At 38.5% G+C, this 25,054-nt stretch overlaps 1 pseudogene; it reads right to left on the bottom strand.

The window, feature by feature from the left end:
• LOC121826140 (vomeronasal type-2 receptor 116-like) overlaps positions 1-25,054 on the bottom strand; it is a 478,502-nt pseudogene that overhangs the window by 321,504 nt on the left and 131,944 nt on the right.

The following is a 25,054-nucleotide window of genomic DNA, read 5'->3' as shown; positions in this document are numbered from 1 at the left end:
TGCTGTGGGATCTGCCTGAGGCCCATCTGGGAGTTTCCTGAAGACTGAGGCAAAGGATTAACTTGCCTTTCCCTTGTTAATCTACATTGATTGGTCCAGTGTTTTCCCTTATGACACCTTCTGCTTACTCCAGAAGGAAGGGGCATTCTGTTACCACTGTTCCTTGAAGAATCATTGATTCTAGGATCGACCTGTTTACATTCCTCTTTCAAATATCCTTGCTTTCCACATCCAAAACATCTGACATTCCTCAAACCTCTTTAAATTGCTTCTCATATTCATATATCATGGTAATGTGCTTCAACATTAACCTTGTCTCCAATCCAGTCTTCCATGAGTGCAGATCTTGCCTTTAATGGCCTGATTATTCTCTTGCATGCTGCATTTGTGTTATCAAAAGCCAAAGATTTGATTATTATCTGATGGGCTTCTTAATTTGGGACCATTCTCTTTACTGCTGAAATCAATCTTTGTAAGAAATCTGTGAAAGATTCTTTTGGGCCCTGTACAACCTTTGTAAATGACTCGGTTTGCTTTCTTGGTGCCTCAACTCTGTCCCATGCATTCAGGGCTGCCATTTGACATAGAATTAAGGGTTGGATGCCCAACTTGGCCACAGGTTCTGGCCACTGTGCAGATCCCCTTCTAGCCCCACCAGGAAAGATCCCCTTCTCCAAGCCCCCCCCCCCCCGGACAGCCCCTGAAATCTCTATGCCCTGCCCCCATGCCCATCTGCCCGAGACCCCAGCCACTTCCTGAGACTTAGAGACCGGATCCCAGCTCCCATCCTGCCCCTGACTTCCCTTCTGGACCAGAGAGGGCACCCATCTTGTCCTAGACTTCCCTTCTGGACAAGAGCTCACATCCTGACCTGGAATTCCCTTCTGGACAAGAGCGCACATCCTACCCATGACTTCCTGTCTGGAAAAAAGCTCCCATCCTGCCCCAGACTTCTGGTCCAGATAAGAGCTTCCATCCTGCCGCGGAGTTCCCATTTGGACAAGAGAGAGAGACTTCCTGAACTCCTATGTGGACAAGAGAGAGAGACTTCCTGAATCTGAACCAAGTACACTGAGAAGACCAAGAAGGAACCACAAGGAGATGGGCAGACATCAGTGCAGAAGCACATACAACAAAATGAAGAGGAATAAAGCATCACCAGAACCTAGCCCGCCTCCAACAACTAGACCTGAACATCAAAAATTGAAAGAAGCAGAAGAAAATAGCCTTATGAGTAACATCATGAAGAAGAAGAGGCTTGTGTAGAGGAAAACACAAAAAAAAATTGGGAAGAACGCTGTAAACAACTAGAGGAAAGGGCAAACAAATTAGAAGAAAACAATAAAGTATTGGAAGAAAACAATAAGTACTGGAAGAAAAAATAAAGTACTGAAAGAAAATCATGAAAAAGTAATGGAACAAATAAAGGAAACTGTCCAAGACCTGAAAAGGGAAATTGAAAAAATAAAGAAGACACAAACAGATGGAATGCTAGAAATAGAAAATCTGAGTAAAAGATTGGGAACTTCAGATGCAAGTATAACCAAAAGAATGCAAGAGATGGAAGAGAGGATCTCTGGCATTGAAGATACAGTGGAAGAAATAGTTTCATGAGTCAAAGGAAACACTAAAGCCAACAAAGTCATGAACCAAAATGTCCAAGAAATTTGGGACACCATGAAAAGACCAAACCTATGAATTATAGGGATAGAAGAAGGTGAAGAATACCAACTCAAAGGCACAGAAAATATATTCAACAAGATCATGGAAGAAAACTATCCAAGACAAAGCCAGATTTAAACAATACCTATCCACAAACCCAGCCCCACAGAAAGCACTAGAAAAAAATTCCAACCGAAGGAAGTCAGATTCACCCTCAAAAACACAGGCAATAGATAAAGCCAGAGCAGTAAACCCAAAAGAAGAGAAGTACACACAAAATACCACCAAAAATAACAGGGATGACCAATCACTGGTCATTAATATCCCTTTCAGCACAGAAATCTACCAGATCTTCAAAGAAGAGTTAATACCAATACTCTCTAAATTGTTCCACACAATAGAAACAGAAAGAACATCACCAAACTCCTTCTATGAGGCTACAATTATCCCGATTCCTAAACCAAACAAGGATGAAACAAAGAAAGAGAATTATAGACCGATCTCCTTCATGAACATTGATGCAAAATTACTCAATAAAATACTGGCAAACAGACTCCAAGAACATATCAGATCAATTATCCACCATGATAAAGTAGGCTTCATCCCAGGGTACAAGGGTGGTTCAATATATGAAAGTCCATCAATGTAATACACCATATAAACAAAATAAAAAAAAAACATGATTATCTCACTAGATGCAGAAAAGGCATTTGACAAAATCCAACACACCTTCATGATAAAAGTCTTGGAGCGATCAGGAATACAGGGAACATACCTACACATAATAAAGGCAATTTACAGCAAGCCAACAGCCAACATCAAATTAAATGGACAGAAACTCAAAGCAACTCCACTAAAATCAGGAACGAGGCAAGGCTGTCCACTCTCCCCATTCTTATTCAATATAGTACTTGAAGTTCTAGCCAGAGCAATAAGACAACATAAGGAGATTAAGGGGATACAAATTGGAAAGGAAGAAGTTAAGCTTTCCCTATTTTCAGATGACATGATAGTATACTTGAATAACCCCAAAGATTCCACTCAGAAACTGATAAACCTTATAAGCACCTCAGCAACATAGCAGGATACAAGATCAACTCAAAAAAATCAGTAGCCCTCCTATATACAACAGATAAAGAAGCTGAGAAGGCAATTAGAGATGCATCACCCTTTACAATAGCATAAATGACATAAAATACCTTGGGATAACACAAACCAAGCAAGTGAAGGACCTATATGACAGGAACTTTAAGTCCCTGAAAAAAGAAATTGAAGATGTCAGAAAATGGAAAGATTTCCCATGCTCATGAATAGGCAAGGTTAACATAGTAAAAATGTCAATGTTACCAAAAGCAATCTACAGATTCAATGCAATCCCCATCAAAATACCAACACAATTCTTACAGACCTGGAAAGAATAATACTCAACTTCATATGGAAAAACAAAAAACCCAGGATAGCCAAAAGAATCCTGTACAATAAAACAACATCTTGAGGCATCACAATCCCTGACTTCAAGCTCTACTATAGAGCTACAGTAATAAAAACAGATTGGTATTGCCATAAAATTTGACATGTGGACCAATGGAATTGAATTGAAGACCCTGACATTAACCCATACACCTATGAACATATAATTTTTGACAAAGAAGCCTAAAGTGTACAATGGAAAAAAGAAAGCATCTTCAACAAATGGTGCTGGCATAACTGGATATCAACTTGTAGAAGGTTGCAAATAGATCCATATCTGTCACCATGCACAAAACTTAAGTCCAAGTGGATCAAGGACGTCAACATAAATCCAGCTATTCTGAACCGGCTAGAAGAGAAAGTAGGAAGGAGTCTCAAACACATTGGCATAGGAGATCACTTCCTAAATATAACACCAGTAGCACTGACACTGAGACAAGCAATCAAGCAATGAGACCTTTTGAAACTGAGAAGCTTTTGTAGAGCAAAGGATATGGTCAACAAGGCAAAGCGACAGCCTACAGAATGGGAAAAGATCTTCACCAACCCCACATCTGACAGAGGACTGATATCCAGAATATATAAGGAACTCAAGAAATTATACATCAAAATGACCAACAGTTCAATTGAGAAATGGGATTTAGAACTAAACAGAAATTCTCAACAGAGGAAACTCAAATGGCTGAAAGATATTTAAGAAATTGCTCAACATCCCTAATCATCAGGTAAATGCAAATCAAAACAACTCTGAGATACCACCTTACACCTGTCAGAATGGCTAAGATCAAAAAACACTGAAGACACTTCATGCTGGAGAGGATGTGGAACTAGGGGAACTCTCCTCCACTGCTGGTGGGAATGCAAGCTTGTACAAACACTTTGGAAATCAATATGGTGCTTTCTTAGAAAATTGGGAATGAATCTCCCCCAAGATCCAGATATATCACTCTTGGGCATATAGCCAAGAAATGCCCAATCATACCACAAGAGCACTTGCTCAGCTATGTTCCTACCAGCATTGTTTGTAATACCCAAAACCTGGAAACAACCTAAATGCCCTTCAACTGAAGAATGGATAAATAAATTGTGGCACATATACATAATGGAATACTACTCAGCAGAGAAAACAATGACATCATGAGGTTTGCAGGCAAATGGATGGATCTAGAAAGAATCATCCTGAGTGGGGTAACCCAGACTCAGAAAGACAAGTATGGTATGTACTCACTCATAGGAGGATACTAGATGTGGAACAAGGATGACTGTACTGCTACTCACATTACAAATGAGGCTACCTGGAAAAAAGGACCCCCAAAAATACATGGAGAAATGGATGAGATCTACATGAACAGCCTGGACATGAGTGGGAGCAATGAAGGGTGAGGGTCGAGGGAATGAGAGTGGGATATCCTAGCTGGATCAAGAAAAGTGAGGGAGAACGAGGAATAGGAGTCCATGATAAATGAAGACGACATGAGAAAAGGAAGAAACAAAGAGCTAAATAGGCCCACAGAAATCCACAAAGATACCTCCACAAAAGACTGCTGGCAGTGGTCGAGAGACAGCTGGGCCTGACCTACTCTGGTGATGGGATGGCCAAACATCCTAATAGTTGTGCCAGGAACCCCATTCAAGGACTGAGGAATCTGGATGCAGACATCCACGACTAGGCATCTGGTGGAGTGCTGGGAGTCTAATTAGTGAGAAAGAGGAGGGTGTATATGAGCAAGAATTGTTGAAACCAAGGTTGCATAAAGCACAGGGACAAATAACTAAATGAATGGAAACACATGAACTATGAACCAAAGGCTGAGGGGCGCCCAACTGGATCAGGCCCTCTGAATAGGTGAGACAGTTGATTGGCTTGATTTGTTTGGGAGTCATCTAGGCAGTGGTACCAGGTCCTGGGCTCATTGCATGAGTTAGCTATTTGAAACCTGGGACTTATGCAGGGATGCTTGGCTCAATCTGGGAGGAGGGGACTGGACCTGCCTGGATTGAGTCTATCATGTCGATCTCAGTCCTCGAGGGAGACCTTGATCTGGAGGAGGTGGGAATGGGGGGGAAATCTGATATCTTATTTGACTTACCAAGTCTGGGTAGAACAGTAGAAATACAAGGGAATTTCAAAACAGCTACATAGTGTCAGAGGTGTGAATCCAGGGAGAAGAGAGAGAGAGAAAGAGAGAGAGAGAGAGAGAGAGAGAGAGAGAGAGAGAGAGAGAGAGAGAAGGGAGGGAAGGAGGGAGGGAGGGAGGGAGGCAGGGAAAAAGCAAGAAAGCATAGGCACAAGTTCTGGCAAAAGCTTAAATCCAGCCATGTGTTCCTGCTTGAGTCGAGTTGAGCCTGTGCTCTAGCTTCCTTAAATTCTGACCACATGCATTGGTGTTTCAGCCATAAGCTACTGCAATTAGTGGTAGCTCTGGCAGGGCATGCCTGAGTTGTTCACAGCACTGGCTTTAAGCAAGTAGCTTTAGGTGCAGTAACTTTTAGCTATGGTCAATCGGGCCTGCAGCCTAGACCAAGCGAGGCCCAAGCTGGGGAGCGAGGGAGCCAGTGGGCCACCAAGCTGCCATAACAAGCTTTGTGTAGCTCAGGTCCAAGTGGGGGCCTGATAGGCCACAGGCCAGTGACTGTACTTATCAGGAATGTTAGGCACTAGATGTTGATGTAACCGTCTTGTTAAAAAAGAAACACAGAACCAATGCAGAGATGAAAGCCCAAAAGATCAGAGCAAAGAGCTAAACACCTTATCCTTCACTGCTTTCCTCTTTAGCCAAAAGAGCTACTTCCTGTCTGTTTGTCTTTTTTATAGACTTTCTATTCATACTTCTCATTGGTTGTAAACCCAATCACATGATGTCCTCATCACTGCCTGTCTGTACAGACCTCCATGTTTTCTATGGTTGGTATTGAGATTAAAAGCATGTGTCTCCATGGTGGCTGTATCCTTGAACACACAGAGATCTGCCTAGCTCTGCCTCCCAAGTGCTGGGATTAAAGACATGCATTACCACTGCCCAGCTTCTGCTATGGCTTTCTATAGCTCTGACCTGCAGGCAACTTTATTTATTAACATACAAATAAAATCGCATTTCAGTACAAATAAAATATCACTGCATTCTCCCTATTTGATCTTCAAAATATTTTTAATTTGTACTTTCATGGTTGTTGAAGATGTTGAACATTATTAAGTATTGCGCATCCATGTGTGTTTCATCTTCTGAGAACTCTTAGTTCTGTGCAGTTTCTAAACTGAGCTAAATTTTTTCAGATTTTGCATTCTTTTAGATATACTAACACTTTATTGCCACGATCCAAAAAGTATTTGTTAAGCTGCTGCGTCTTTTTCCATTGGTGTTTTTTTTTTTTTTAATTTTCTCATTCATCTTTATTTTGAAAGTTACCAAGTTTAACTCTACATAAAATGTGCATTTATTTCCACTGAAAACACAACTCCTTTCTAGCATATGCTGTTGGATGAAAATGAGTGAAGATGAAGATGTTTTTTAAACCCATGTCAATGCTGAGCTAGCTTGCTATAGCTGTGCAATCTAATTGTTTTTTTCTATTTCACTGAAATATTTGTATACTGTAGAGTCAGTATTATGATCCTCTGTGACTGTGTCAATAGTGTAATAGAACATATTTATTACCATGCCTCCAGCTTTGTTCTTTTGGTTGTCAATTGCTTGGTCCATCCAGAGTCTATTTTTCTATTTGAATTTTAGGACTTTTTTCATAGTCCCAATTTTTTTCATATTGTGATGGATTTTTGATGAACATTGTGCAGAATATCAGCATATTATTCATTATATAGGCAAGTATTATTTGCACAATATTAATTATCAGTCCAGAAGCATGTTAAGAATTTTTGGAAAATAAACTCACTAAGATTGTAAAATGCATAGTTTTGAAAGACATCATAAGATAGTTTTCTGTTAGTAATACAAGATAGGTATAAAGTGAATTAGGTACATTTGGACTCACCAAGATTATATAGATAATGGAATATTTTCTCTGAATTTGCCCAGTGCAAATTTACTAGACATTGTTGATGTATTTATTGCTTGTACATATATATATATATAGTTATTATAATTATTGCATATAGCTTTTCTTATATTAGTTATAACTTTTTACATTTTTATTACACAAAAAAGGGGAAATGTTGTGATGTTTTGTGCTGAAATGTGGTGACATTTTATTTGTACTTTGATAAATAAAGCTTCCTTTGAGATTAGAGGAAAATGCCAGCCATTATAAGTAAACACAGAAGTAGGCAATGGTAGCACACACCTTTAATCTATCACTTGGGAGGCAGGGATCTGTCTGAATCTCTGTGAGTTCAAGGCCACACTAGGGAACATAACCAAGCATGGTGACATGTGCTTTTAATCCAAGACCCACCATAGAGTTCTGGAGCTCTGTACAGACAGACAGGAAGTGACAGAGCTGGGCAGGAAGAGGAATTGATGTAGCTGGGCTGAAAAAGCCAAGAGAGAACAGAACAGAAAGGCATATACTCATGAGTAGACAGGAAGAAAATCTTTTTAGAAGGTGCAGAGTTGGTGAGGTGAGGTTGGCTGGTGGCTTGTCTCTCTCAGGCTTTAACTCCAAATTCTGGCTCTCTGTTTTTTATTTAATAAGAGCATTTAGAAATTCATCAACAGCAACCCAATAGGCAGCTAATAATAATCATAAAGCCAGATCTTATGATGCAAAGCTGTATTTTGGTCTCTATGGTTACAGCATGCATATAAGAAAACAACTTTAAAGAGGAAATGAAAGTAAAATAGTTTTTTAGATGAGAAAACTAATCATTAGAAACTGTGACCAGGGATATTTATACTACAAAAAAAAAGTCTTTTGTAGTCTTTGGTAGTTCTTATTATAAAATATTTGTATTAAGACACATGAATTCCTAAAATAGAAATTTGAGAAATTCAGAGAGATTTGATGGTCAGAGTCATCTAAAATCAATTTGCCAAGTTGTTCTTTCCATATCAATTCCTTAATTGTGTCTTTTATAGTACATTTAAATCTTAATATGCAAATATGGAAAGCATGACATCGTTCTTTCCAATTTGTATCCCCTTAATCTCCTTATGTTGTCTTATTGCTCTGGCTAGAACTTCAAGTACTATGTATGGGTAGAGTGGACAGCCTTGCCTCATTCCTGATTTTAGTGGAATCACTTTGAGTTTCTCTCCATTTAATTTGATGTTGGCTGTTGGCTTGCTGTAAATTGCCTTTATTATATGTAGATATGTTCCCTGTATTTCTGATTGCTCCAAGACTTTTATCATGAAGGGGTGTTGGATTTTGTCAAATGCCTTTTCTGCATCTAGTGAGATGATCATGTGGTTTTTTGCTTTGATTTTATTTATATGGTATATTACATTGAAGGACTTTCATATGTTGAACCACCCTTGCACCCCTGGGATGAAGCCAACTTTATCATGGTGGATCATTGTCCTGATGTGTTCTTGGAGTCTGTTTGCCAGTATTTTATTGAGTATTTTTGCATCAATGTTCATGAGGGAGATCAGTCTGTAGTTCTCTTTCTTTGTTGTATCCTTGTTTGGTTTAGGAATCAGGGTAATTGTAGCCTCATAGAAGGAGTTTGGTAATGTTCCTTATGTTTCTATTGTGTGGAACAATTTAGAGAGTATTGGTATTAACTCTTCTTTGAAGATCTGGTAGAATTCTGCACTGAAACCATCTGGTCCTGGGCTTTTTTTGCTTGGAAGACTTTTAATGACTGTTTCTATTTCCTTACGCGTTATTGGACTATTGAAATAGTTTATCTGGTCTTGATTTAACTTAGGTATATGGTACCTATCCAGAAAATTATCCATTTCTTTTAGATTTTCCAGTTTTGTGGAGTAGAGGTTTTTGAAGTATGACCTGATGATTCTCTGCATTTCCTCAATGTCTGTTATGTCCCCATTTTCATTTCTGATTTTGTTAAATTGGATGTTCTCTCTCTGTCTTTTGGTTAGTTTGGATAAGGGCTTGTCTATCTTGTTGATTTTCTCAAAGAACCAACTCTTTGTTTCATTAATTTTTTGTATTGTTCTCTTTGTTTCTATTTTATTGATTTCAGCCCTCACTTTGATAATTTCCTGGCATCTGTGCTTGCTTCAGCAGCACATATACTAAAATTGGAATGATAATTTCTTGGCATCTACCTGGTAGACTTTGTTTCTTCTTGTTCTAGAGCTTTCAGGTGTGTTTTTAAGTCACTAGTATGAGATTTCTCCATCTTCCTTTTTTTCTTTTATCTTTTTATTTACTATTTATTTATTTATTTATTTATTTATTTATTTATTTAATTACACTCATTCACAGTATTCATTCAATTATATATATATTTAATTTTAAATGTCAAATATCATTTCTTGAAGGGGGCCCAGATCCCCCTTTTATTAAAAAATGAGCTTCTGACTTGGGTTGCGTGGGACGTCAGCAGGTCACCTTACCCGTCATCGAGATGCCTGCCCAGGCCACACAGGTGCTCTGTCTTAGGTTGGTGAGTCTCCCAGGTATTACCCATCGCTGAATACTCATTATCATACCAGCTCAATCGTGTGTGAGCTGCATGGTTAATTGCTGCCAAAGATCTCAAAGTGGCACTGGGCTTGCAATCTGTGTGTTCGATACAGAAAAGACCAACAGAGGTCCTATCTCACCCATATAGAGTAGGCTAAAGGCAACTGAGCCATTCCCTTCCTTATTGAGCCATACTATATGTTGGAGTCCATGTAAGATAGTATCCCAAAAGCAACTGGAACTTGAGTTTATAAATTTATATTTTTTTAAATTTTATTTATTTTATTTTACAATACCCTTCAGTTCTACATATCAGCCACGGGTTCCCCTATTCTCTCCCATCCCACTCCCTCCCCTTACCCCCAGCCCACCCTCCATTCCCACCTCCTCCAGGGCAAATCCTCCCCCAAGGACTGCAATCAACCTGGTAGACTCAGTCCAGGCAGGTCCAGTCCCTTCCTCCCAGACTGATCCAAGTATCCCTGCATAAGCTCCAGGTTTCAAACAGCCAACTCATGCAATGAGCACAGGACTTGGTCACACTGCCCAGTTGCCTCCCAAAATGATCAAGCCAAACAACTGTCACACCTATTCATAGGGCCTGATCCAGCTGGGGGCCCCTCAGTTTTTGGTTCATAGTTCATGTGTTTCCATTCATTTGGCTATTTTTTTCAATAACTGTGTAAAACAGAAATTTATTATAAGCCACAGTCGTCCTAGGGACCTCCATGCTATATATATAACCTCCATGGTTCTATGGGTTGTGGTCTGATTGTTCTTTATTTTATATCTAGAATCCACTTATGAGTGAGTACATACCATGACTGTCTTTCTGGGTTTGGGTTACATCACTCAGGATAATTTTTTTTCTAGTTCCATCCATTTGCCTGCAAATTTTATGCTTTCATTGTTTCTATAATTTTCAAAGCCAATCAAGATGTATATATCTACTGGATTAAATTTATCATGCCCAATACAATGAAGGATTAACTAACTGTAGTAGCTACTTTTGTTGCCAGGGTCTCCACTGTGTTAGCTGTAGCAAGCAATTATGAAATGGTAATCCCAGAAACAGTAGCAGCAGTGTGCACCATTGTTCTAACAGCAATGTCAAATTCTCCTCTGGAATGTGTGGACATCCACTGGCATGGATACAACTCATGGAACACAAACCGCCAAGGCCTGTTTTTCTTGATCCAAGCATGACTTTGGCTGGCAGCTCTTCTGGAGAATCCAATCTCTTGGGCACAGTTCCTAGGCTTACAATAATGCTTGCCAAAGCTGGCCATATTGGTCTCTCAATCTCCATTGCCATCAGAAGGGTAGATTTTTCATGATGACCCATTAGGTCTCTGTCATGTTGGGCTTCAGCAGCAGCCACAGGGCACATTCAGTGCTCACAAATCCAAAGAGCAACCTCATTGTCCTGAGGAAAGACATAAACCAATATCCGGGGCCACACCAAAACTAGATCGGGTCTCCTCCTAATGCTAGTAGAAAGATCCTTTCATCGCTCCACAGGGTGATCTGCAACAGGAGCCCTCCAATACTTATTTGCATTGGATCCTCCAGCAAAATCCACTGATAAACTCCAGCAGAATCTACCAATAAAAAATTTAAAATATATAAAACAAGGGAAAGAATAGAATGTGTAGAGGAATGAAGAGTCCCTAGTTCTCCCTTTTTTAAACTTTTGTAAAATGTTTGTTTGTTTAATATTTCAAGTTTTTCTCTTTTTATTTATTTTTTATTGTTTAAAATTTATTTATTTTTTTTCTATTATCATCTTGATAGAGTATGTATTCTTATCTTAATAGTGAGATGTTTCATTGAGGCTTGCTCAGTAATTGAGTAAAACCAAAATTTATTATTTTGGTCATCCTAGGGACCTGCATGCTATATATATATAGCCTCCATGGTTCTGTGGGTTGTAGTCTGACTGTTCTTTATTTTATATCTAGAATCCACTTATGAGTGAGTACATACCATGACTGTCTTTCTGGATTTGGGTTACCTCACTCAGGATGATTTTTTTCTAGTTCCATCCATTTGCCTTCAAATTTCATGCTTTCATTGTTTTTCTCTGCTGAGTAGTACTCCATTGTGTATATATACCACATTTTTTTCATCCATTCTTCCATTGACAGGCATCTAGGTTGTTTCCAGGTTCAACCTAGAAATCGTGGTGCTATGAACATAGCTGAGCATGTATCTTTATGGTATGAATCGGCATTCCTTGGGTATATGCCCAAGAGTGGGATGGCTGGGTCTTGAGGTAGTTCGATTCCTAACTTTCTGAGAAACCGCCATACTGATTTCCACAGTGGTTGTACAAGCTTACATTCCCACAAACAGTGGAGGAGTATTTCCTTTGCTCCACATCCTCTCCAACATTGACTGTCATTGGTGTTTTTGAATGTAGCCATTCTGACAGGTATAAGGTGGTATCTCAGAGTCGTTTTGATTTGCATTTCTCTGATGATTAAGGATGTTGAGCATTTCTTTAAATGTCTTTCAGCCATTAGTGATTCTTGTTTTGTGAATTCTCTGTTTAGCTCTTTAGCCCATTTTTAATTGGACTGTTCAGTATTTTGATATCTACTTTCTTGAGTTCTTTGTATACTGTGGAGACCAATCATCTGTCAGATGTGGGGTTAGTGAAGATCTTTTCCCAGTCTGTTGACTGTCTTTTTGTCTTATTGACTGTGTCTTTTGCCCTGCAAAAGCTTCTCAATTTTGAGAGGTCCCATTTATTATTTGTTGTGCTCAGGGTCTGTGCTGTTGGTGTTTTATTTAGGAAATGGTCTCCGGTGCCAATGCATTCAAGAGTACTTCCTACTTTCTTTTCTATTAAGGTTAGTATAACTGGATTAATGTTCAGGACTTTGATCCACTTGGACTTGCGTTTTGTGCATGTGACAGATATGGATCTATTTGTAATCTTTTACATATTTACATCCAGTTGTGCCAGCAGCATTTGTTGAAGATAATTTCTTTTTCCATTGTATAATTTTGGCTCCTTTGTCAAAAACCAGGTGTTCATGTGTGCATGGATTAATGTCAGGATTTTCAGTTCGTTTCTATTGGTCGGTATGTCGGTTGTTATACCAATACAAAGATGTTTTTATTACTATAGCTCTATAGTAGAGTTTGAGGTCAGGGGTGGTGATGCCTCCAAAGGTTGCTTTATCGTATAGGATTCTTTCAGCTATCCTGGGTCTTTTGTTTTTCCATATGAAGTTGAGTATTTTTCTTTCCAAATCTGTGAAATATTGTGTTGTAATTTTGATGGGGATTGCATTGAATCTGTAGATTGCTTTTGGTAAGATTGCCATTTTTACTATATTAATCCTACCTATCCATGAGCATGGGAGATCCTTCCATTTTCTGATATCTTCTTCAATTTCTTTTTTTAGAGATTTAAAGTTCTTATCAAAAAGGTCCTTCACTTGTTTAGTGTTATCCCCAGGTATTTTATATTATTTGTGGCTATTGTAAAGGGTGATGTTTCTCTGACCTCTTCCTCAGCCCTTTTATCATTTGTGTATAGGAAGGCTACTGATTTTTTTGAGTTGATTTTGTCTCCTGCCACTTTACTGAAGGAGTTTATCAGCTGTAGGATTTCCCTGGTAGAGTTTTTGGGGTCACTTATGTATACTATCATATCATCTGAAAATAGTTAAGTTTGATTTCTTCCTTTCCAATTTGTATCCCTTTGATCTCCTTTTGTTATCTTATTGCTCTAGCTAGAACTTCTAGTACTATATTGAATAAATATGGGGAGAGTGGACAGCCTTGTCTTGTTCCTGAATTTAGTGTTATCACTTTGAGTTTCTCTCCATTTAATTTGATGTTTTCTGTTGGCTTGGTATAAATTGCCTTTATTATGTTTAAAAATGTTTCTTGTATTCCTGATCTTTCTAAGACCTTTATCATAAAATGGCGTTGGATTTTGTCAAAGGCTTTTTCAGCATCTAATGAGATGATCATGTGTTTTTTTTTCTTTCAGTTTGTTTATATGGTGTATTACATTGACTGATCTTCATATGTTGAAACATCCTTTCATCCCTGGGATGAATCCTACTTGGTCATGATGGATAATTGTTTTGATGTATTCTTGGATTTGGTTTGACAATTTTTGTTGAGTATTTTTGCATCAATGTTCATGAGGGAGATTGGTCTGTAGTTCTCTTTCTTTGTTGCATCTTTGTGTGTTTTGGTTATCTGGGGTAATTTTAGCCTCATAAAAAGATTTTGGTAGTGTTCGTTCAGTTTCTATTGTGTGGAACACTTTGAAAAGTATTGTTATTAGTTCTTCTTTGAAGGTCTGGTAAAATTCTTCACTGAAACCATCTGGTCCTGGTTTTTTTTTTTTTTTTTTTTTTTTGGTTGGGAGACTATTGATGACTGTTTCTACTTCTTTTTTTTTTTTTCCGAGACAGGTTTTCTCTCTGTAGCTTTGCGCATTTTCCTGGAACTCACTTGGTAGCCCTGGCTGGCCTCGAACTCACAGAGATCTGCCTGCCTCTGCCTCCCGAGTGCTGGGATTAAAGGCGTGCGCCACCACAGCCTGGCGATTGTTTCTATTTCTATAGGGGTTATTGGTCTATTTAAATGGTTTATCTGGTCATGATTTAATTTCGGTATGTGGTATTTATCCAGAAAATTGTCCATTTCTTCCTGGTTTTCCATTTTTGTGGAGTACAGGTTTTTGAATTATGATCTGGTGATTCTCTGGATTTCCTCATTGTCTGTTGTCTCCCTTTTCATTTCTGGTTTTGTTAATTTTGGTGCTCTCTCTTTGCCTTTTGTTTAATTTGGCTAGGGGTTTGTCTATCTTGTTGATTTTTTCAAAGAACCAACTCTTTGTTTCACTGATTTTTTGTATTGTTCTCTTGTTAACTATTTCATTGATTTCAGCCCCCATTTTGATTATTTCTTGGCTTCTATTTCTCATGGGTGAGTTTGTTTCTTTTTGTTCTAGAGCTTTCAGTTGTGCTGTTAATTCATTGGTATGGGATTGATCCATCTTCTTTATGTGTGCATTTACAGCTATAAATTTTCCTCTTAACACTGCTTTCATAGTGTCCCATAAGTTTGTACTTTCATTTTCATTGAATTCTAGGAAATCTTTAATTTCTTTCTTTATTTCTTCCTTGACCCATTGATGTTTCAGGTGGGCATTATTCAGTTTCCATGAGTTTGTGGGTTTTCTATAATTTTTGTTGTTGTTGAGGTCTAACTTTAAGGCATGGTGTTCTGATAAGATACAGGAGGTTATTCCAATTTTTTTGTATTTGTTGATATTTGTTTTGTGGTCAACCATGTGGTCAATTTTTGAGAAGGTTCCATGGGGTGCTAAGAAGAAGGTATATTATTATGTGTTAGGATGGAATGTTCTGTAGATATCTATTAAGTCCATTTGAGTCATAACATCTGTTAGGTCCTTTATTTCTTTGTTAAGTTTCAGTCTGGTAGATCTGTCTTTTGGTGAGAGTGGTGTGTTAAAATCCCCCACTGCTAATGTGTGGGGTTTGATGTGCATTTTAAACTTTAGTAGTGGTTCTTTTATGAATTTGGGTGCTTTTGTATTTGGAGCATAAATCTTTAGAATTGAGACTTCATCTTGGTGGATTTTTCCTTTGATAAATATGTAATGTCCATCCTGATCTCTTTTGATTGATTTTAGTTTGAAGTCTATTTTATTAGATATTAGGATAGCTACACCAGCTTGTTTCTTAGATCCATTTGCTTGGAAAGCCTTTTCTCAGGCCTTTACTCAGAGGTAGTGTCTGTCTTTGAATTTAAGGTGTGTTTCTTGTATGCAGCAGATGGATGGGTCCTCTGTTTTCTTATCCATTCTGTTAGCCGGTGTCTTTTTATAGGTGAGTTGAAACCCTTGATATTGATGGATATTAATGACCAGTGATAGTTAATTCCTGTTATTTTTATGTTTGTATTGTGTTTTCCTTCTGTGGTGTATGTTCGTGAGGGATTATCTATTGCTTGATTTTTCATGGATGTGTTTAGCTTCTTTGGGTTGGATTTTCCCTTCTAGTGCTTTCTGTAGGGCTGAGTTTGTGGACAGGTATTGATTAAATCTGGTTTTATCCTAGAATATTTTGTTTACTCTGCCCATGGTGATTGAGAGTTTTGCTGAGTATAATAGTCTGGGTTGGCATCTGTGGTCTCTTAGTGTCTACATAAGATTTGTCCTTGACCTTCTAGCTTTCATAGTCTCTATTGAAAAGTCTGGTGTTATTCTGATGGGTTTGCCTTTATATGTTACTTGGTCTTTTTCCATTGCGGCTCTTAATATTTTTTCTTTGTTCTGTGTGCTTAGTGTTTTGATTATTATGTGGCAAGGGGACTTTTTTTTGGATCCAGCCTATTTGGTGTTCAGTAAGCTTCTTGTATCTTCACAGGTATATCTTTCTTTAGGTTAGGAAAATTTTTTCTATGATTTTGTTGAATATATTTTCTGTGCCTTTAAGTTGGGATTCTCCTTCTTCTATCCCTATTATTCTTAGGTTTGGTCTTTTCATGGTACCCCAATTTTCTTGGACATTTTGAGTTACGAATTTTTTTGTCTTTAGTGTTTTCTTTGACTGACGAATCTATTTTCTCTATTGTATCTTCAGTGTCAGAGATTTTCTGTTCCATCTCTTGCAATTGGTTGGTTATGCTTGTTTCTCTAGTTCCTGTTCATTTAGTCAGGATTTCTATTTCCAGCATTCCCTCAGCATGTGTTTTCTTTATTGTCTCAAATTCATTTTTTTTTTCAGATTTTTGAATGTTTCTTTCATCTGTTTAATTGCTTTTCCTTGGCTTTCTTTGATTTCTTCCCTCTTTTGTTCGATTTTTTCTTCCATTTCTTTAAGGGAATTTTTTATTTCCTCTTTAATGGAGTTTTTCTTTTCTTCTTTAAGGGAAATTTTTATTTCCTCTTTAATGGAGTTTTTCATTTCCTCTTTAAGAGAATTTTTTATTTCTTCTTTAAGGGAATTTTTTATTTCTTCTTTAAGGGCCTCTATCATCTTCTTAAAGTCATTTTTAGGATTGATTTCTTCTGTTTTTTTTCTGTCTTGGTATGTTCAGGTCTTATGGGTGTAGAATCACTAGGTTCTGATGTTGCCATATAGGTCTTTATGTTGTTGCATGTATTTTTTTAATTTATTTTTTTATTTATTATGTATACAGCATGTATGACTGCAGGCCAGAAGAGGGCACCAGATCTTGTTATAGATGGTTGTGAGCCTCCATGTGGTTGCTGGGAATTGAACTCAGGACCTCTGGAAGAGCAGTCACTGCTCTTAACCTCTGAGCCATCTCTCCAGCCTCCATGTTGCATGTATTTTTGCACTGGCACATACTCATCTCTTCCTCTCTTCTCTGCTTGGTGCAGGTGGTGTCTGTGTCTGAGAGTGCCTCTCTTGTTCTAATTTTTAGTCTTAGTTCACTAGGAGTTCTTGGTTAAATTGGTGCTATTGGGCTGTTTCTTCAGGAGCAGCTGATCTCAGTTGGTGAAGTATATACTTATGATTCTGGTGATCTGGTTTGGTGGATGGGTAGGGCCTTCTTCTGTGTTCCCAGGTCACGTTTTGTTCATTTGTTAACTCCTCAGCTGATCTTGGTTCTTCAGACTTCAAACTGTAGGGATCTGAATCCTCTCCCGGATGGATTTCAGTTGAGTGGGGCAATCTCACCAACACCTCCAAGTTGTTGGCTTTCACAGGATCAGCAGGTGGGCCCTGGGTTGGCTTCAGATGGAGTGTTCATATTCATTCTGTTTCTGTCCCACAGAGATAGCTTCTTCCCCGGGTGATGGGGTTAAAAGCATTCCTGTACCAAGCTCTTGATTAAGAGCTTGTTTTCACTAGCTCTTCAGCGGGTAATAGCTCAGTTTCTGGTCTTTATTGCAACTCTGTTTCGGCTGCCACCTCCTGGGGCTGCCTGCCTGTGTACTGGGCTTGTCTGCCTCTGCCAGGCCTACCTGCCTCTGTAGGCTGACGCTGGGCCTACCTGACTCTGGATTGCCGCTGGGTCTGTCTGTCTCTGCCAGCCACCGCAGGGCCTGTATGTCTCTGCCAGCTGCCACTGGGCCTGTTTATCTCTGTGGGCCACCACCGGGCATGTCTGTCTCTGCCAACCACCGCGAGGCTTACCTGCCTTTGCTGGTGGCTGCAGGCCCCCATGCCTGTCTACTGAGATTTCTCCACCTTCTTTATGTTGACATTTAGTGCTATGAATTTTCCTCTTAGCACTGCTTTCATAGTGTCCCATAAGTTTGGGTATGTGGTGTCTTCATTTTTGTTGATCTCTAGGAAGTCTTTAATTTCTTTCTTTCTTTCTTCCTTAACCCATTGGTGATCCAGTTGAGCATTATTCAGTTTCCATGAGATTGTAGGTTTTCTATAGTTTTTGTTGTTACTGAAATCTAACTTTAAACCATGGTGGTCTGAGAGAATGCAGGAGGTTATTCCAATTGTTTTGTATCTGTTGAGATTTGCTTTGTGACCAAGTATATGGTTGATTTTAGAGAAGGTTCAATGGGGTGATGAGAAGAAGGTATATTCTTTTTTGTTAGGATGGAATGTTCTGTAGATATCAATTAAGTCCATTTGAGTCATAACATCAGTTAAGTTCTTTATTTCTCTGTTAAGTTTCAATTATGAGATTTGTACAGTGGTGAAAATGGGGTGTTGAAGCCTCCCAATATTAATGTGTGGGGTTTTATACGTGTTTTAAGCTCTAGCAATGTTTCTTTTACATATGTGAGTACCCTTTTGTTTGGGGCAAAAATGTTCAGAATTGAAACTTCATCTTGGTGGATCTTTCCTGTGATGAGTATGTAATGTGTTTCTTGATCTCTTTTGATTGATTTTAGTTTGAAATCTATTATGCTGGATATTGGAATGGCTACACCCATTTGTTTCTTAAGACCATTTGATTTTCCTAACCTTTTATTCTTAGGTAATATCTATCTTTAAATTTGAGGTGTGTTTCTTTTCTTTTTTTTTTTTTTTGGGTTTCGAGACAGGGTTTCTCTGTTTAGCTTTGCGCCTTTCCTGGAACTCACTTGGTAGCCCAGGCTGGCCTCGAACTCACAGAGATTCGCCTGCCTCTGCCTCCCAAGTGCTGGGACTAAAGGCGTGTGCCACCACCACCCGGCGGTGTGTTTCTTGAACGTAGCAGAAAGGTTGGTCCTGCTTTTATATCCATTCTCTTAGTCTGTGTATATTTATAGGTGAACTGAGTCCATTCATATTAAGGAATATTTCTGTATTTGCAGATGACATGATAGTATACTTGAGTGACCCTTATGATTTAACAAAAGAACTGATACAGTTTATAAACACCTTCAGCAACACAGCAGGATACAAGGTCAACTCAAAAAAATCAGGAGCCTTCCTATATACAATTGACAAACAGGCTGAGAAGGAAATCAGACATACATCACCCTTTACAATAGCCACAAATGATATAAAATACCTTGGGTAACACTAACCAAGCAAAGGAAGGACCTATATGACAAGAACTTTAAGTCCCTGAAAAAAAGAAATTGAAGAAGGTATCAAAAAATGGAAAGATCTCCCATGCTCATGGATATTCAGGATTAACATAGTAAAAAATGGCAATCTTAACAAAAGCAATCTACAGACTCAATGCAATCCCCATCAAAATACCAACACAATTCTTCACAGACTTGGATAGAATAATACTCAACTTCATATGGAAAAAGAAAAACCCAGGATAGCAAAAAGAATCCTGTACAATAAAACAACCTCTGGAGGCATCACATTACCTAACATCAAGCTCTACTATAGAAGGACAGTAATAAAAACAGCTTGGTACTAGCATAGAAACCGACATGTGGACCAATGCAATCAAATTGAAGTCCCTGACATTAACCCATATACCTATGAACATATAATTTTTGACAAAGAAGTCAAAACTTTAAAATGGAAAAAAGAAAGCATCTTCAGCAAATGGTGCTGGCATAACTGGAAATCAATGTGTAGAAGGCTGCAGATAGATCCATATGTGTCACTGTACACAAAACTTAAATCCAAGTGGATCAAAGACCTCAACATAAATCCAGCTACTCTGAACCTGATTGAAGAGAAAGTAGGAAGTAGTCTTGAACACATTGGCATAGGAGATTACTTTCTAAATATAATACCAGTAGCACAGACACTGAGAGAAACAATCAATCAATGGGACCCCTTGAAACTAAGAAGCTTTTGTAGAGCAAAGGATACAGTCAACAAGGCAAAATGACAGCCTACCGAATGGAAAAAGGTCTTCACCAACCCCACATCTGACAGAGGACTGATATCCAGAATATATAAAGAACTCAAGAAATTAGACATCAAAATAACCAACCATCCAATTAAGAAATGGGTAAGTCCTGTGCTCATTGCATGAGTTGGCTGTTTGAAACCTGCAGCTTATGCAGGAACATTTGGCTCAGTCTGGGAGGAAGGGACTGGATCTCCCTGGACTGTGTCTACCAGGTTGATCGTAGGCCTCGGGGAAGGACTTTTTCTGGAGGAGGTGGGAATGGAGGGTAGGCTGGGGTAAGGGGAGGGGGTGGGAGGGGGAAGAATAGGGGAACCCATGGCTGATATGTAGAACTGAATGGTATTGTAAAAGTATATATATATATATATATATATATATATATATATATATATATATATATTAGAAAATAAAAAAGAGAAAAAAAAGAAAAGAAAAGAAATGGGCTATAGATCTAAACAGAGAATTCTCAACAGAGGAAACTCAAGTGGCTGAAAGACATTTAAGGAATTGCTCAACATCCCTAATTATCAGAGAGATAAAATCAAAATGGCTCTGAGATACCACCTTACGCCTGTCAGAATGGCTAAAAGCAAAAACACTGAAGGCACCTTATGATGGAGAGGATGTGGAGCTAGGGGACCTCTCCTCCACTCCTGGTGGGAATGCAAGCTTTTACAACCACTTTGGAAATCAATATGGCACTTTCTTAGAAAATTGGGAATCAATCTCCCCCAAGATCCAGCAATACCAATCTTGGGCATATACCCAAGAAATGCTCAATCATACCACAAGGGCACTTGTTCTGCTATGTTCATATCAACATTGTTTGTAATAGCCATAACCTGGAAACAACCTAGATGCCCTTTAACTGAAGAATGGATAAATAAAATGTGGTACATATATACAATGGAATACTACTTAGAAGAGAAAAACAATGACATAATGAGGTTTGCAGGCAAATGGATAGATCTAGAAAAAATCATCCTGAGTGACGTAACCCAGACTCAGAAAGAAAAATGTGGTATGTACTCACTCATAGGAGCATACTAGATGTAAAACAAAGATGACTAGACTGCTATTCACAACTCCAGGGATGCTACCTAGAAAACAGGACCCCAATAAAGACACAAGGATCATCCAATGACAAAGAAATGGATGAGATATACATAAACAACTTGGAGGTGAGAGGGGATAATGAAGGGCAAGGGTGGAGGGAAAGAGATCTTAGGGGAGCATGAGATCCCAGCTGGATCAAGAACAGAGAGGGAGAACAAGGAATAAAAGGCCATGATAAAGGAAGACCAAATGAGAATAGGAAGAAGCAACATGCTAGAGTGGCCCATAGAAATCCACAAATATACCCCCACAATAGCAATGGTCAAGAGACAGCCCGATGTGACCTACTCTGGTGATAGGATGGCCAAGCACCCTAATTGTTGTGCTAGTAACACCATCCAATGACTGAGGGAACCGGATGCAGAGATCCATGGCCAGGCCCCAGGTGTAACTCTAGGAGTCCAATTGATGAGAAGAGGAGGTTTTGTATGAGCGGAAATTGTTGAGACTAAGGTTGGATAAAGCACAGGGACAAATAGCCAAATGAATGGAAACACATGAACTATGAACCAATAGCTGAGGAGCCTCCACCTGGATCAGGCCCTCTGGATAATTGAGACAGTTGATTAGCATGATCTTTTTGGGAGGCATCCATGCAGTGGGACTGGGACCTGTTCTCAGTGCATGTGCTGGCTCTTTGGAACCTGGGGCTTATACAGGGACACTTGGCTCATCCTTGGAGGAGGGGAATGGACCTGCCTGGAATGAATCTACCAGACTGAACTCAATCCTCAGGGGAGTCTTTGCCCTGGAGGAGATAGGAATGGGGGGTGTGCTGGGTGGAAGCTGGTGGGGGGGAGGAGAGAACAAGGGAATCCATGGAGGATATGTAAAATTAAATTAAATTATAAATACAAAAAAAATTAATTTAATATGCATGAAGAGAGCCCTTGTCATTTCTTTTCATATCTCATACTCCCTCTGTAGATTATTTCTATCAGTGACACCTTAAGAGCCTATTGAAAAGTGGAATCTCAGTGCAGAGTCTTTGTAATATTTTTCTACTTTTAAAAAATAATAGGTAACTTGAGTTATGTGTTTGTGTATGTGTGGTTATGTGGACATGTGAGTTCAGATAATCTTGAAGCCCCAAAGAAGCCATCTGATCCTTTCAAATTATTGGTACAAGTGGTTGTGAAGAGCATTTTGTTGGGGATACATATGAGGACCTCTGCAAAATAAATATGTGATATTGACTACAGAATCATCAATTCAGCTTCTGTAATGTTCTTTCAATCTGTTTATCAAAACATGCCACTATCTTCAAAGTTCTTCTGTTCTGACTCCTAGGATGCATTGGAATCCTCTTCCCATAGTTTTGCAAGGAGGTATATTGTTTTACCCTCATTGACAAAGACTTTACACTTTCAGAAATATCCTGTCTTTTTCTCTCACCCCTAACCTGCATCAAAGTCAAGTGTTCAGTCTGATATTAAAATAAGAAGTTTGAATTTACATTGAGTACCTCTGCATTTTAGAGCAGAGAAGAGTATTCCACTCTGCACTATTGCTGAATGGCTAGGTCTTAGGAAATTAATGGCTGAGTAGGATATAAGAGACAATGTAGGAAACAATACTAGACATGATATTGCTATGCAACATCAATAGAGAAAATATTTGCCAGTGAGAATTCATTAAATATGAGTTCAGGAAGATGATTTCTCTCTGATCTTTTGAAAACAATGTCTGTCTATTCATAACAAAATTGTGCAGCACTTGGGGATAAAGATGCATCCAAGCAGGCCTTCAGTGGAAGAAGGAGAAAATCTCCAAAGCCACAATGATCCTGTGCTTGGTACTATGGTACAAAGGTAGAAAATTGACCCAGACACTGCAGAACAATAGCATGCTGAATGTCCAGAACTTGCCTTCATTGGATGTGTTAGGCAGATTCCTGGACAAGAAAACCACAGTGAATCTCCCCAGAGCCAGACACGCCACATATCCAAGGACACAGTGTAAGCCAGTGACTGAGCACTTGATGCACACAATGATGATGTAGCCATAATCAGATGTGTATTGATATCAAAAGAGGAAGGATAAGCTCCTCACAAGACTGCACAGAAAATAGCTTGGATCAGAGTACATATGGCATTGATGTAGTTAGGGGCCCTGAAATCAGAAAGTACCTTATTCTTATTCCAGAGGCTGTGATTATTAAAGCCATCAACACAGTCACAGTTTTGGTCAACACAGTGGAAACATCCACAATGACTACAACTCCAAATGTGATTTTATGCAGGGTGCATGTAGCTGAGTTGGGATTGCCAATGAAGAGCAAGAAGCACAAGTAACAAAAATGAGTGAGATAAGAAAGATGTAACTGAGTTTCTGGTTGTTGGCCTTCATATCGGAGGTGTTGTTGTGCTTGAAAAAGGCCCCCAGAACCAGAGCTGCAGAAGCATAGAAACTACAAGGCCATTATGGCAAGAGCCATCCCCAGGTGGTCTTCATAGTTCATCATGATCATAAGTTTGTGGTTGCATTGGTTCAGCTGTGTTGACATACTGGTCCTCTGGACACTTCACACACTGATCCACAACTCATGAAGAAAAGAAAGTATGATTAGTACAGATTTAGCATTGATATTTTCAGAATATTTCAATTAAGTATATTGAAGAAGCACTGAAATACTTGAATTTTGCTGTTGAGGATGTAATTGAATAATACTGCTGTATAGCAATGCTTCCTTTTCATAATTTTCATTATTTATATGTGGAACAAATCCAAAAAAATCATTTTATGTCTATTTAAGGTTATTGATGAGATAGATCATTGGTTGTGTTTTTAGGAAACACAGATTTTGTAGTGTATTTTGGAGGCAATGGTGAAATGATTTTTATTGGTGAATTCACAGAAGATATATTCATTAACCATAGTTTTGCTGAATGCATTTTTAAATCACAGATCACACGCATTTAGTGTCTCCTGAGGTCTTTGTCTCTTTTAGGAATGTTGCCTCTATGAGATATAAAGACTGTTTTTATATTGGGATCAGATCTCTGATATATTTTCTAATTCAAATTTGCCAGCCCAAATACATTGAAATAAAAACAACTCTAAGTGGAATCAGTAAGGTGTATGTATTTGTATATGTTTACATTTGTGTAAACTCATGAATTTGAGTGTGATTGTGTTTTTATGGATGTAAGCAGGAGGAAGAAAGTCAGAGAATTTTTATGAAAATAATATCAATATTTGAGAACTGCAAAGAATAAAAAATAACACAGCACTAGTTGTGTCCTTCTCTGGTATTAGGCACAGCAACTTGCACAAAACAAGGGGTCATGAACTTTTTAAATGTTTAGTATTGAATGTGCAATAAGATCGAGAAGAGAACAGTAGTTCCTGTTTGCCTCATCTCAGATACTAAATCACAACAAATAGCAAAGACTTACCCTATATTTTTCTTACATTCTCTGCAGTCCATATCAACTGAGAGAGGCTCTCTATCCCATACTCAAACGAACATTATAACAGTGGCAGTGCAGGTTCCAGTATACAAGTGAAGTAGATGAGTAGGAAAATTGTATGAGAAAAATTTATACATAAAACACAAAGTCACTTCCCAGTTTCTGTTTGCTTCTAATATACCCAATAAAAACCACATTGAAAAACACAGATAAACAAGAAGAAATGAGTCAATACATGGTATTGATCTGTTAGACTGAATCATGGAGGGGAATCTTGGTTTAGAAATCAAATATTCAACGTATCTTCTCATGAATAATGATTGGTTGTGAGGAGGAATGATAGGACTTATATAGTGTATGAAATGAAGCATACAGGTTAGGTGTTCTTTCTGAGCTCTTTGAATATTTAAAAAATCAACATTTAATTTGTAAATGAACTGTGGTTCTTTGATGAGCTGAATAGTTTTGGAACAACAGGATTCAGAAAATTAAATAATTGGACTGATTATTGGTTTTCAAGACAAGGGCATCAC

This window comes from Peromyscus maniculatus, chromosome 1 (genome assembly GCF_049852395.1).
Source record: "Peromyscus maniculatus bairdii isolate BWxNUB_F1_BW_parent chromosome 1, HU_Pman_BW_mat_3.1, whole genome shotgun sequence".
In the NCBI taxonomy this organism is placed as follows: Eukaryota; Metazoa; Chordata; class Mammalia; order Rodentia; family Cricetidae; genus Peromyscus; species Peromyscus maniculatus.
The sequence above is the reverse complement of the archived record's forward strand: the minus strand, read 5'-3'. Positions and strand labels throughout refer to the sequence as shown.